Source organism: Callithrix jacchus, chromosome 1 (assembly GCF_049354715.1).
Source record: "Callithrix jacchus isolate 240 chromosome 1, calJac240_pri, whole genome shotgun sequence".
In the NCBI taxonomy this organism is placed as follows: domain Eukaryota; kingdom Metazoa; phylum Chordata; class Mammalia; order Primates; family Cebidae; genus Callithrix; species Callithrix jacchus.
This window is the reverse complement of record NC_133502.1, coordinates 165331339-165345381: the sequence shown is the minus strand read 5'-3', so window position 1 is coordinate 165345381 and position 14043 is coordinate 165331339. Positions and strand designations below refer to the sequence as shown.

At 40.0% G+C, this 14043-nt stretch overlaps 1 protein-coding gene across 7 annotated transcripts in view; it reads left to right on the top strand.

Moving 5' to 3' along the window:
- The window catches only part of ASTN2 (astrotactin 2), a 1016905-nt gene that overhangs the window by 428845 nt on the left and 574017 nt on the right, over nt 1-14043 (top strand). The window lies entirely within an intron of this gene.

The window sequence follows — 14043 nt, the reverse complement described above, 5'->3', positions numbered from 1 at the left end:
TAGTGTAAGAAGGGTTCCTAGCCATCATCTAGTGTAATCGAATGAGGAGACCAAATGCTACCAAGGCTAACCACATTGACCAGTGTCACACCATAAATTGGTGGCAAGATACAAATTGAAAGTCTGAATAATTTCTAAGTTATTTTCAAGCTCAAAATCCATGTTTCTATGACCTTTTAAGCACTAATAACTTAGCATATAAGTATAATTGAAACAATTTGTACATGGCATTTATAGCCAATTGAATTTTCTTTCCACAATTGATATGAACTTCTGTCATGTTCACTGTCATATTCAGTTTATTTCCATGTCTTCAGCCGCCACTTTTCATTTGTAGTAGGATATTAAATAAGAATACAGCTTATGTGGTTATATCATATAGCAATCTTATATTGTACTAAATAATTCCAATGTTTACAGATTGTTTCTAGTATTTGCTGAGCCCTATATTACTAAAGTTTAAAGGGATACAGGATTTTTTTTTTATGAAACTCTACATTCCAAGAATTTACAGTGATGGAGAAATTGTGTTTAGAAGGAACCAATATCTTTAAAGCTTTCTAGGAGAGAGAGCATATATATTTAAGTATAATAATGAGTAGGTGAAATGCACAATAAAATATGCTGATGTTTGTCCATAGAGAACCAACTTTCTGGAAGACTAAAGAGGGGACATTTGTATATGAGTATATATGTTATAGAAAGACTTGGCCTTTGCTCACCTTGTTTATTGCTGTATCTGAAAATGAAACAGTTCTTGTATTAATACATCTTTTCTTGGATGGATGGATGGTTGGATGAATGGATGGATGGATGGATGGATGAGAATCAAGTTTCAGCTGTTAAAGTGTCAAGGCTTGTTCAATCAGTAAGGTGTAGGCTTCTTGTGTCAGCACCATGGAGAGTTCTCAGGGAGTTGACAACAAGTGCTAAAGTGTGTGTTTGCTAAATAAAGACTTTTCTCAGGGATGGCTAATGCTTTTCTGAAACTTACCTTCTCTCCTGACTTGGGCAGCACTGATCTTTTCTGAACTCAAATAAGGTAAACTCTATACTTCATATGTTTAGAGTTAGTTCTTATTTAACCATGCTGTTATTCTAGAGAGCCTGGTTATATCCTCCATGAAATGAATTCCTGTGATCCTCAGAACCCATGTTGCTCTCCACCTTAGCACTCATTTGTCATGAACTTTACTAGAGCCTGAATTAAACAGAACTCATCTGAATTAATTATTGATTAATGAACATGATACCTTGTTATTCGGACATGAAGGATAATGGAATTAAGCATTTTTAAATCTTTTCTCACAAAAGTAATTGAAACAACAACAAGAAACCAAAGAAAGGTTTTCTGCTTACATTCCATGAAACAAATTAGTAGCTCATAAATTCCATTTCTCTCATCAGATTAAGCCATTTGATACAGGTTTGTCATCTATATATAGCAGATAGAGTGTTAGACAACAGCCAAATACAGCTTATAGTTAAAAGAGGTGTAATGGAATTTTGGTGAGATATCAAGAAGTACATGAACCCTGAAGTGACAATAAAAACATCTAAAATTATTAGGTACTTATTGTGTACCAAGCATCATGCAAAGACTTTATGTAGTTATTCTCAATTATAATAATACTTCTAGGTAATTATTATTGCTTCAGTGCAAGTAGCTAATGTCTTAAAGTAGTTGATTGTCATTCTCAAGGTCATATATTTACTAAGTATCACCGCTGGGATTTGGCCAAGCTACTGTTTTAAGAAGTTAGCGTGTGAGGGAATTTACTTAGCATTGAGAAAAGAAAGGCATTCTGGGATTCTCCCTTTGATAGGTATTTGTATAGAATTCTCAGAGGCAGGCATGAATCCTTTGGACAAAGAATTTACAGAATAAGTTGACTTGAAAAAAACAAAAATAATTGAATTGAGGACAAGGGAACAATACAGAACTGAGAGGTATAAGGAACTGTGATAGCATTTATGAGTTGTAGGGAACATACTTTTTATCTCTGTTCAGTAGTCTTGATATATTTGGTTTAAATGTGTTGTAAAACGTTATGTTGTGGAAGATGTTTAAGGTCTTTTAAGAAGGACAATCTGTGTCTAGGATGAGGTCGTAAAATTTCAGAGAGCCTGCAAAGCAAGCAACAGGTCTGACTGTTCAGAAATTTAGAAGGTCAAGAAGGTTAAGGCAGACTACAAAAGAGACTGTGAAAACTTTTCCTTATTGGGAACTTGCCAGTCCCATTGAAAGTCCAAGGCAACCTTGCCTTCTGAACTTGAAAGAAAGAGGTTGTCAGAGATCTGAAATCTCCCACCACAAAGCTACGTACAGGAAGAAGGCATCCTGAAGTATCTCTGATGATATAGGCACCAAAACAGGGAAGTGCTCAGCTTTTAAGACCAGATTTTAACATCATAAAAATAATATACTGACATTTAAATTAGAGACTATATTTAATTTTATCTTAAAAATGTGTTAAAAAATATATTGGTCTTCTAAAAATGGCATATGTCCTACTATTTAAAAAACAAATCCAGGAAGCTTTTATGTAAAACCTTAAAATAAATGTATTATCAATAAACAAATGTATTTAAAAATATATGATAATGAATTGAGAGTGTTATTAGGGTACAAAGCCCTGTTTTAAAGAGTTCCACGCTTGTTAATGGTGAGTCATTTCTTCTAGCCAATGTGATAGGTTAGTGACGGTGCTGTGTCTTCTATGTGGGCCAATCTGTAATCTGTTCCTCATCCAGCCCTACTGCTTTTTTTTTCCTTTTTTGGAGTCTTGCTTTGCAGCCAGTGTGGAGTACAGTGGCATGATCTCGGCTCGCTGCAACCTCCACCTCTTGGGTTCAAGCAATTCTTCTGCCTCAGCCTCCCAAGTAACTGATACTACTGCTGTGTGTGCCACCACACCAAGATAATTTGTGTATTTTTAGTAGAGACGTGGTTTCACCACATTGGCCACGAACCCCCTTCTAATAAACTGTATTCTTTAGTTGGTTCACTCCTTCTTATCCTTCTTGTTTCAGCTTAAAATGTCACTTTCTCAAGTAAGTGACTTTCTATACTAGTTTATTTCCCCAATGTGTTATGCTCCACTAGTGTTCTCTATTTTTCCTTTGTAGTGAATAGTAATAATGGTGCACATTTATACAGTGGTAACTGTGTGTCAGGGACTCTTCTAAGCCTTCACATATATTATTTCTCATTTAATCTCTCAATAATCATATGAGGTAGATGCATTATATTTTAAATAAATTAAGACACACACACACACACAGTTTATGCACCACTAAAAAAAAAATGCTGCCAGTAGTCAGTAGTAATAACCATACTATGCTAATAATTATCAGATAAGTCCTCATTTCAGGAATATTAAAATATGGGGGCTGGGTGTGGTGGCTCACACCTATAATCCCAGCACTTTGGAAGCTAAGGTGGAAGGATTATTTGAGGCCAGGAGTTTAAGACCAGCCTGGAAAACATAGTGAGACCCTGTTTCTACAAAACAAATTAAAAATCAGCCAGGCATGGTGGCACGACCTGTAGTCCTAGCCATTTGGAGGCTGAGGTAGGCAGAGGGCTTGAGTCTAGGAGTTCCACGTGTCAGTGAGCTGTGATCGCACTACTGCACTCCAACCTGGGTTACAGAGTGAGACTCTATCTCTAAAAACATAAATACATAAAATAAATAAAAAATAAAAATTAAATGTGAGAAGTTGTATGCCTTAAAATTGATGTAATGAAATAGTGTTATTGCCTCATTATACAGGTGAGGAAACTAATTCACAGTTAATGGATTTTTTCCAAAGTCATTTAAGAAGTGATGAAGCCTAGATTTGAATACAAGAAATCTGGCCTCCGAATTTGCCCTCTGAATCACAAGCCTATGCTAGCAACACATAATTACAACCCTAAATGATACATTTATTTGTGTGGTTCTGTGTTCAATTACTAGCTATCTAAAAACCTGTGTGCTTCATAAAGGCAAAGATTGTGTCTGCATTATCCACTGCTTTATCCTCACAGCCAACCTATTGTCTAACACAGTTTTGTTAGTGTTTAATAATGAACGGTAAAATGAATGCATGAAAGATGAAATACTGAATTCAGATAAAAACTCCATAGCCTCTACTCCTAGCTTTTTAATTTACCCGTGGTATGACCTTTGACAAGTCCCCTTTTATCTATGGGCTTCAGATTCTTATTTATTTATAACACAAAGAACATTTCCATTAGATTTTCCCTGAGTGCTCTCCAGTTCTGAAATTCTTTATACTGGAAATCTTTATTGAAAGCTGATGTTCTGGCTTTGAGATATGTAGCATGAAGATGACCACTGATTCCTGATCTCTTGAAGGATAGATAACGTGCACACATGAAACTTGGACCAACACAAGTGTTGACACTTAATAAGCATCTTGTGGTTGTCAAACTCTTGCACTCTGGATTCAAATGGATAAGGATGCAAATCCTAGCTCACTTGGGTCACAACTTTGGACATTTTGGTGATCCTTCCAGCACTTCTGTTTTGCTCAGAGGTAAAACAGTGGTAAGAATATAAACACGGCAGTCTTTGGAGGGTAATTATGAGGACTGAGCTAGATAAAGTGTATTATGCACTTAGCATAATGCCTGGTAATTAATGCTCAACAAATATTAGTTATTATTATAGCTGTGACCAAAACATGGATTGAATGAAATGAATATATCATAAGAAAAGTACAGTTATTATGAGGCTTAGCAGTCAGGAAACGCTTCCTCTGGTGGTGTGGAAGATACTAGAGTTGAATCATGAGGAAAGAATTCTCATGATAGAACTCCGCTGTTCAATTCATTAGCTATTAGCCATTTTGGGCCATTTAAATTAAAATGAAATAAAATTTAAAATTTAACTCCTCAGTCACACTAACCATATTTGAAGTGTTCAGCAGTCACATGTCACTGGTGGCTGCCATATTGAAGAGACATAGAGCATTTCCATTGTTGCAACAAGCTCACTTAGACAGTGCTGTGACAGAGTGAAGAGCAAAACTATATATTTCATATATATTTTATTTCACTGAAAATCTGTATCAAGTGACAGTGCTGTGGTAGACACTGTGTTGTGTTTATGCACTGATATTTACCAAGAAGAAAATTCAGACCCACTTCCTTACCTAATAGTGTTTAGTCCATTGCAGGAGACAGCAAACTATTGCCCACAGGACAACTGCTATTTTGTTATAAATTAATTTTTATCTTAACACAGCCATGCTCATTAGCTTAAATATTGTCCATGATAGCTTTTGTGCTACAACATCAGAACTGAGTAGTCACAACCCTATGGCTTGTAAACCAAAACATATTTGTCAAATTTTGCCAATTCCTGGTCTATTGAATTCATTTAATGCTTTGGTGTCACCGTTGAAGAACTGGCTTTGGTATTTATTCATTCATTCATGTATTTGCTCATTCACCATTCAATATATATTTGTCAAGCACCTAATTTAAGTGAGAAGTGAGGCTCGGACAGAAGAAACTAAACAAAACAAAAAATCTCCACCATCACATAGTTTAACATTACTGTGGAGGAAGGGGCAGACACAGAGCTAAAATATATATAGAATTATGGTTAAAATATATGGTAACAAAGTTAAAAAATATATTTATCATGAACATACGACATATAGTATACTATATATAGTATATATATATATAGCAGTATACTATATATAGTATGTATAGTATATGTATATAATGTACTGTATAGTATATAGTATATGTATATATGTACTATATATAGTACTAATATACATATATGTGTACATATACATATACAAAGTGCTATATATATGTATATACTATATATACAATATATGAATTGTAGAAATATGTAATGTACTATATATAATTATATGCTTTATCACGTTATTTACTAAATATATTTTATTACTGTATATACCATATATATAATTTACATATTTTATTACTATATATAGTATATGCATATCCTATAAATAGTAATTTATATATTTTATTATTCTATATGGTATATATAGTAATGAAGTTATATTGTACATACTATATATAGTAATAAAATTATAATGAATAACAAGTGATAAAGTATATCAAATATTAGAAGATGAGGGGGGTGTGTGTGTGTGTGTGTGTGTGTATGTGTGTGTATGAAGCCTGCAGAAACAGGGGTCTGTATACATTGGAGAAATGGTTGCAAATTTGAGCAGACTGTTCAAGACAGGCACAATTGAAAAGGTGTGGGAACAAAGCAGGCCTTGAGGATATCTGGGAAAAGCCTGTGCAAAGGCTGGGCAGGGTGATTGTGCCTTGACTATCTGAAGGAAATCATAGAGGATAATGTGCTGGGTTGAACTGGTTACTAGAAGGATATTAGGAGATGGGATCACAGAGCAGTCAGAGGGCCACAAACCCTGGGTGGGCCTTGCAGAACATTTTTAAAACATTAACATTTGCATTTGCCCTGAATGTAATGGGGAACCACTGGTGAAGTCTGACCAGAGGGGTGACAGCATTTAACTTCTATTTTAAGAGTATCACTCTGGGATCTCTATTGAGAAAACATCTGTAGAAACAGAGGTAAACATGCTGGAATGGAGGCTAATGGGAAGACTGATGTGGTAATCCAGGCCAGAGATGGTGGTAGCTTGGATCAGGGTGGGAAAAGCAAGGCAGAAAGAAGCATTCAGAATCCAGATATTGCATTTCACTCATTGCTATTATTTAGTGTACATCACTTATGTGCCAGGCATTGTGCTCAGTAGTGGAGGTAGTTAGCAAAGGAAGCTGCTGTCTCTGCCCCAGGGAGGTTCTGGTGAACTGATTTCATGCTTTGACATTAGAGTTCAGGAATTTGCTTGCTGTGTCTCCCACATGTGTTTGACCAGACCCAGTTTTCATACCAGCTCTAAAGTTAAGACCTGGAAGATGATGACACCAACTTAGGGTGAAAGGAGAAAAGAAACACTGAAAGAAGTGTATGATACAAGTGAGGGCGTGAATAGAGCTTTGCTGATACCTTTGTCAAGCAGGGCTGAGACCAGAATGAAGTGAATGAGGCGCCTCAGGCAAAAAATTCAAGGTGGTGCTCATTCCTCAGTGATAACCCTGCCCTTACACAATTCTAAATGCCCCCCTTAAATGTGGAGGGGAAAACTATTAATTAATGACAGTTGCCTCTCTACCCCTTCTCCTGAGAAGCCTTTAAAGATTCTCCTGTGATAACAAATAGCACTGGGCGCCACAGAGGCATTGAACAAAAGGTTCCAGGGGTGGGTGGAGCCCTGCAGATCACCTGGCCCAACGTTTCCTTCTACACCGCATTAGCTTGAGGTTTGGGGAGGGTTTATTTAATAATTCAGTAACTTAGTAGCAGAGGGGAGGTCGTCACACTACCATAATGGTGCTTGATTTCCTTTCTCTTGAAAACATATTAAGCAGTCAAAATATTTTATCCTTGGGATGTAACGCCGCATCCTCCCAGCTCTAAACTTGAGCCATTACCTTTTGCATGGTCTCTTGCCACATGTGAAGGTGGTACTAATTTCTGGCATTGCTTTTCTGGGCTTGTCTTACAGGGATGTGCTCAGGTACACTCATTCACAAAAGTGAGTGTTTCAGTGCAGAGGGTCTGGGGCCTGTGTTCCTCGTAAGCTTCATAAATGTTTTTGTTTCATAGATATTGACTGAGCCTAAAGATTGAGTCAGTCACCAGGGAGAGAAGCAATAGAGACACCAGCACCCCTTTCCAAGAGCTCCTGATCAAGCCGCATGAATGCTGGGCTCTGTTTTGTTTTTTAGAGAGGTAGTCAGGGCAACATGGCAAGAGCCTAGAACTGAAATCAGACAGACCAGGGCTGAAATCTTGCCCTGAATGCAATGGGGAAACCATGAGTGGAGTCTGAGCAGGGGCTCTGCCCCTGGTTATTGGTATAATTTTCAGCAAATCACTTAATTTCACCAAGCCTCAATTTCCTGCTCTTTTTAAGAAGAGGGAAAAGTATTCACCTCTGGTAAGTTATTGTGACAATTATTATCAGTACCAAGTACCTGCTATATTATATGGAAAATATGTGTGTTCAACATATGGGAATTATTGAATCAGAGACAAAAAGAACCCCCCAATGCTGTCAATACTTAACACACAAAAGACTTAATCATGATGAAATGGAAGGCATGATGACAGGTTTCTGTGCAGAAGGGACCTCTAGAAAACCGTTTAAAATGCAGCACTTAGCAGTGGCACTTGCCTTTTCTGGTATTTGTTACTCTCTGTGGAGAGCCTGCCTATTGTAGTACACTGTCCTCTCTCCTTTTGCTTGACTGAAGGCAGCATTTGATTCAGTGTGGAAGACTAAAGGCCTCTGAATAGAAGGAGGAGTGTGTGTGTGTGTGTGTGTGTGTGTGTGTGTGTGTGTGTCCCCGCCTTTTGGCTACAGTGCTGAATAGTCTCTTATGTCCCTGCCTTTAAGCTACAATGTCGAATGGTCTCTTAATTCAAACTTCACTAGATGGTTTGAGTTTCTACCAGAAAATGGGAGTATGTGATGGGGAGGTAGGGTATGGATTTATGTTGCTAACACCTGGACTCTTCCTTTGGACAGAGCATCCAGAATTCAAAATGTCCCACACAAGTCAGGTAAGGTCAGGTAACCTTACCCAGTGTGGTGTGAATAGCCCATCACACTCTCCAATGGCTGTAAGTGGGCCTGACAGCAAAGACTGACTCTGTAGTGAAGCCTGATGCAGGCCATTTAGACACACATTGCTTAATTGTAATGCTTCACAATGATTCTCCATTATATACCAGGAAATGTACTGTAAAAATGTTTTGTAAAAGAACAAGATCCTTGGTAATGGGAACCTGCACTATTCTGCAATTAAATTATTGCCAGAAAGTGGAGGCTGTAGCGTGAGTGCTTGTTTGAGAGTGGGGCAAAGACAGTGGTGTGAATAGAAGGGAAGACAATGGAAGATAAAGAAGGGAAATTAAGGAACTCAAAAAAAGGCTGGGTGCGGTGGCTGACGCCTGTAATCCCAACACTTTGGGAGGCCAAGGCAGGCGGATCAATCACTTGAGGCCAGGAGTTCAAGACCAACCTGACCAGTATGGTGAAACCCCACCTCTATTAAAAAATGGAAAAAATTAGCCAGGCATAGTGGCATGTGCCTATAGTCCCAGCTACTGGAGAGGCTGAGGCAGGAGAATCATTTGAACCTGGGAGGCAGAGGTTGCAATGAGCCAAGATCATACCACTGAATTCCTCCAGCCTGGGTGACAGAGCGAGACTTTGTCTTAAAAGCAAGCAAACAAACAAACAAAAGAATTCTTAAAAAGAAAGGAAGGGGGAAATGGATTTAACAGGAAATGACTATATTCTTTTTCGCTGGCACCTTTACATGCTATGTCTTATTTCATCTTCATATTGAGACTTAAAGTAGGCAAACTATACTTTTTGTCTTTTATATTTGTAGATGAGGAAATTAAAGTTGATTTGGGATTTTACTTGGACATCTCTGATACTAAACTCAAGTTATTTTGACTGCAGAGCATTCTAAAAGGAGACATAGAGAAAGACAAATGCGAAAAGGTCATAAACACATAGAGAAAGAAAAAAACAGAAGCGGAGACCAAATAGAGAAACTGAGTCTGTGACAAAAACACAACACTGCGAAACAGAAAAAGAGACAGAGATGGAGAGAAAAGAGAGAAAACATAAAGCAGAGGCAGGGCAGGGGGCCAGATGCAGTGGCTCGCACCTGTAATCCCAGCACTTTGGAAGGCTGAGGAGGGCAGATCACCTGAGGACAGGAGTTTGAGACCAGCCTGGCCAACATAGCAAAACCCCATCTGTACTAAAGATACAAAAATTAGCTGGGCCTGGTGGTGGGTGCCGGTAATCCCAGCTATGTGGGAGGCTGAGGCAGGAGAATCCCTTGAACCTGGGAGGCAGAGGTTGCAGTGAGCTGAGATTGCACCATTGCACTCCAGCCTGGGGAACAAGAGCAAAACTTCATCTCAAAAAAAAAAAAGAATATAATCAGGTATGAGATTAGCAAAGTGAAAATTAGCTGGGTTCAGCTGAATGTACACATTATGTAAAATTGCATAATATTCCAGATGGAATGGACTGGAAATGACAATTCCCTTGTTTCCTGGGGAAGCTAGCTGTGACCCTGACCATCTGCCTGCAATTGAGGCTGCGGTCACTCTGAGGAAGGAATACCTCAGAAAGAGCACACAATCCAAAGGATCTCTTCTTTTGCCTCAAATTCTTAAGAAGAGAAAAGTGAAAGTCCCACTCCTCTCTTACCCCTATGGTCTATAGACCGCCTTGTCTGAAGACATGGGCAGGACACACAAGTATGGCTCATTGCACTGGAAGTGCAGTCCGGAAAATCATTAGTCTTTTTGCTATAATTGTATAAATGGATTTTAATTTTAAGTTCCCAAAGATAGCTACTGCTTGGGGGAAAAAAAGGCATCAATGAGTCTCTTCTGTGGAGTGGAGAACCCTTTTGCAAAATGAATAATTACCCTTGGCTTAATTTATTTTGTATATTTCACTTCACTGTTTCAGATTTTGTTCAGGCGGGGAATTGAATTATTAATCATCATGTGTTCTGAATGGTTTAAGCATATATTTTTATCCTCACCACATTCTCATGAATCGGGGAGAACAGAGCTGTGTTCCCATCTTTTAGGTCAAAATGATGAAGCTCAGAGAGATGAGATGACTTGAGAAAGGCCACCCAGCAGCTTGCAGGAAAAGAGAGCTCCTGGATCCCATGAAGTTGGCAACCACATTGCATGATGTCATCTACATTCCTTTAACTATAGAAGTATGGTAGATGGCCAAGTAGGGTCACTGAGGGCATTTTGATGAGACACAGGGTTGTGCTGTATTAATTCATCTTACATGATACAGTTGAGGTGGGGGACTCTGACTTCAGAGTCAAGCAGGTCAGGGTTCCCTTCTTGACCCTGTTTCTTTCTTGCTATATGAACTGAAGTCAAGTCATTTAACACATTGGGGCCTAAGTTTCCTCCTGTGTAAAATCAGGACATGAACACCTGTTTCACAGGGTGGCTGGGTAGATCAAAGGTGAAAAGTTAGATCAAACATGGTCATGATTAACAAACTTCATAAGCATCTTATAGTATTTTCCTTTTTCTGTGTGATAACCAAGAGGTCTGGAATAAGAGCCATGGTCAAGAAAGGACATTAAAGCCACCAGCTCCCTAATAATAGTCATAGCTATAGCAGGTGATATTTATGGAGCCCATTTTTCATGTTGCTCAATGAGAAGGGCTGATATGATTAACTTAGAAATAGGGAAGCTGAGTCTTTGGTGGAGACAGAAAGTTTTACAAAGTCACTGAGCTACTGGCTGGCAGATGCATAGCTCTAATTCCATTCTGACTCCAGTGCTTGTCTTCTCTACTTTTAAACTGTCTCTTTCCACCCTAACACCTAAATTCAGTATTTAGGAATGCCTACAGTAGCTCCCTCTTATCCACACTTTTACTTTCTATAGTATTCATTACCCACAGTCAACTGTGGTCTGAAAATATTAAATGGAAAATACCAGAAGTAAACAGTTTATAACTTAAATTGGGCTGCATTTTGAGTAGTGTGATGAAATCTCACACCATTTTGCTCCATCCCACCAGGACATGAATCATTCCCTTGTCCAGAGTTTCTATCATCTCAGTTATCAGATCTGCTGTTTGGATAACCTTTATTTTACTTAATTATAGCCCCAAGTGCAAGAGTAGGGATACCGGTTTATTGCTATACTTGTTCTATTTTATTTTTAGTTGTTGTTCTTAATCTCTTGCTGTGCCTAATTTATAATTAAATGTTATCATTGGTGTGTACATATAGGAAAAATAGTAAATATGGGTTCATTAATCTGTTCTCACACTCCTATGAAGAACTATCTGAGACTGGGTAATTTATGAAGAAAAGAGCTTTAATTGACTCACAGTTCCACAGGCTGTACAAGAAGCATGGCTGGAAGGCCTCAGGAAACTTACAATTATGGCCGAAGGCAAAGGGGAAGCAGGCACAATCTTCACATATCAGAGCAGGAGAGAGAGAGCGTGAAGGGGGCTAGTGGAAAGGGTTGCCCTGGCTGAGAACCTGGAGCAGGTCCCCTCATAGGACCTGACCGGCAGTCTCTCAGCAGTCTGGCCACCCTGCACAGTGCCCACATGAGCTTAGCCAATACCAATTGGTCCCCATGTAACCTTGATTAAGGCTACACACTTTTAAACAACCAGATCTCATAAGAACTCACTCACTATCATGAGAACAGCAAGAGGGAAGTCTACCTCCATGATCTAATCACCCCCCACCAGGTCTCTCCACCAGCACTGGGGATTGCAACTCAACATGAGATTTGGGTGGGGACGCAGAGCCAAACCACATCAATAAGGTTCAGTACTGTCCACGGTTTCAGGCATCCACTGGGCAGGTTGGAACTCATCTTGTAGATAAGGGGGCACTACTGTATGCAGAGCGGATGCAGCAGTTTCCAGGGACTGCTTCTTCGTACCTGCGGAACCAGGGCAGGATTCTTCAGTGCCCTTTTGGCTGTGCCTGATTCACCAAAGTGAAAGAGCGCACCATTTTCCATGCACATGATGGCCTGCCTTCATCCCTGTTGTTCTCTCTGTAAACTTTTATTTCTCCTGGAGAGGGAGGCAGCGCAGCCTGGGGGCAGCAGCCCCATCTCTGGAGCAGCACAGTTGCTGGCTGGATTCCAGTTCTGGCTCTGGCGTACTTGACTTTGTGACCTTTGGCAAGCAGAGTACTACCCTTCTGGGCCTCTGACTACTTGTCTGCAAGATGGGGTTAGTCATTGAAACTGCCTGTAGGTTTGTTGGAAGGATCGTGTGAGTTAATCTAAACAAAGAACTTCCCACACTGCCTGGTAGGTAGCTATCGCTCTGGGTTTCCTCCTATTATTATTATTATTATTACCCTCCCTTTTCACAGCTGAGCCCCCTTTTTGGGGAGTTCTCTACAATCCTCTCTCGGGCTCCTATACCTCTTTGCACACATTCCTCTCCTAGCCTGAATCACACCTTGTCCCGTGTTCTATTTTCCTCCAGTCTTCCTATGCCAATGCCAGCTGCTCGAAGGCAGAAAAATAGGATGCATTCATCTCTCTGCCTCCATCTCCCCTGTGCCAGGTATAGAGGGATTATGCAGAGAACGGTAGCTGGTCTGCAGCAGTAAGATCTGAACCAGAGATGAATCTGCTGGGGAAGAAGAAAAGGAGGAACTAACAGAGCTGGAAGCCCAGGAGGGTAGCTACAGCCCAGAGGGGCAAGGGCACCAAGGAGGAAACATGACTGGAGTGCAGGGGGCAGCCTGAACAACAGCACAGCAAGGATAGCAGTGCTGGCAGTAATCACGATAACGACACTGCAACATACCAAGTGCTGCCTACACGTCTGGCGATGATGCAGTAACTGTTTTTAATATATTGTCTGGAATCCTTGTGACAATTTTTAAAATTGGGTTTAAGATGCCCATTTTCTAATGAGGCCCAGAGGTGCAGTGACTGATGCAGGCCACAGAGGACTCAGCCCCTAATGGCCTTGGTTGTCACACTGATGCCTTTCCCTTTACCAGGCTGTGTCCCTCTGCTCCCCATGCCTTCCTGGTGCATCTGAGAAGCTTAGAGTATGCAGGACTCTGGGGTGCAGTGAGGGTGGGAGTTGCTGGCCTCTCACCAGCAGGCCCAGCTCTGTGCATCCATGTTAGGCACCCTGTGCTCATCAACTACAGCCAGATCCTTCTGGATTGTTGGAAATATCTGTTCTGTGTCCATTCCAGGCTGTTAGTGAGATTTTTCACCCCACTCCATCTTTAATCAGCCATAATTTTGCGGGAAGCTCTTTGCCACATGCTTTTCTCCTAGACACTAATAATATATAATCGTGTGTGGTGCACTCAGAGGTGGAGGAGGCTAGAAAGAAAGGGAATGGGGCCAACGGAAAGGGTTGC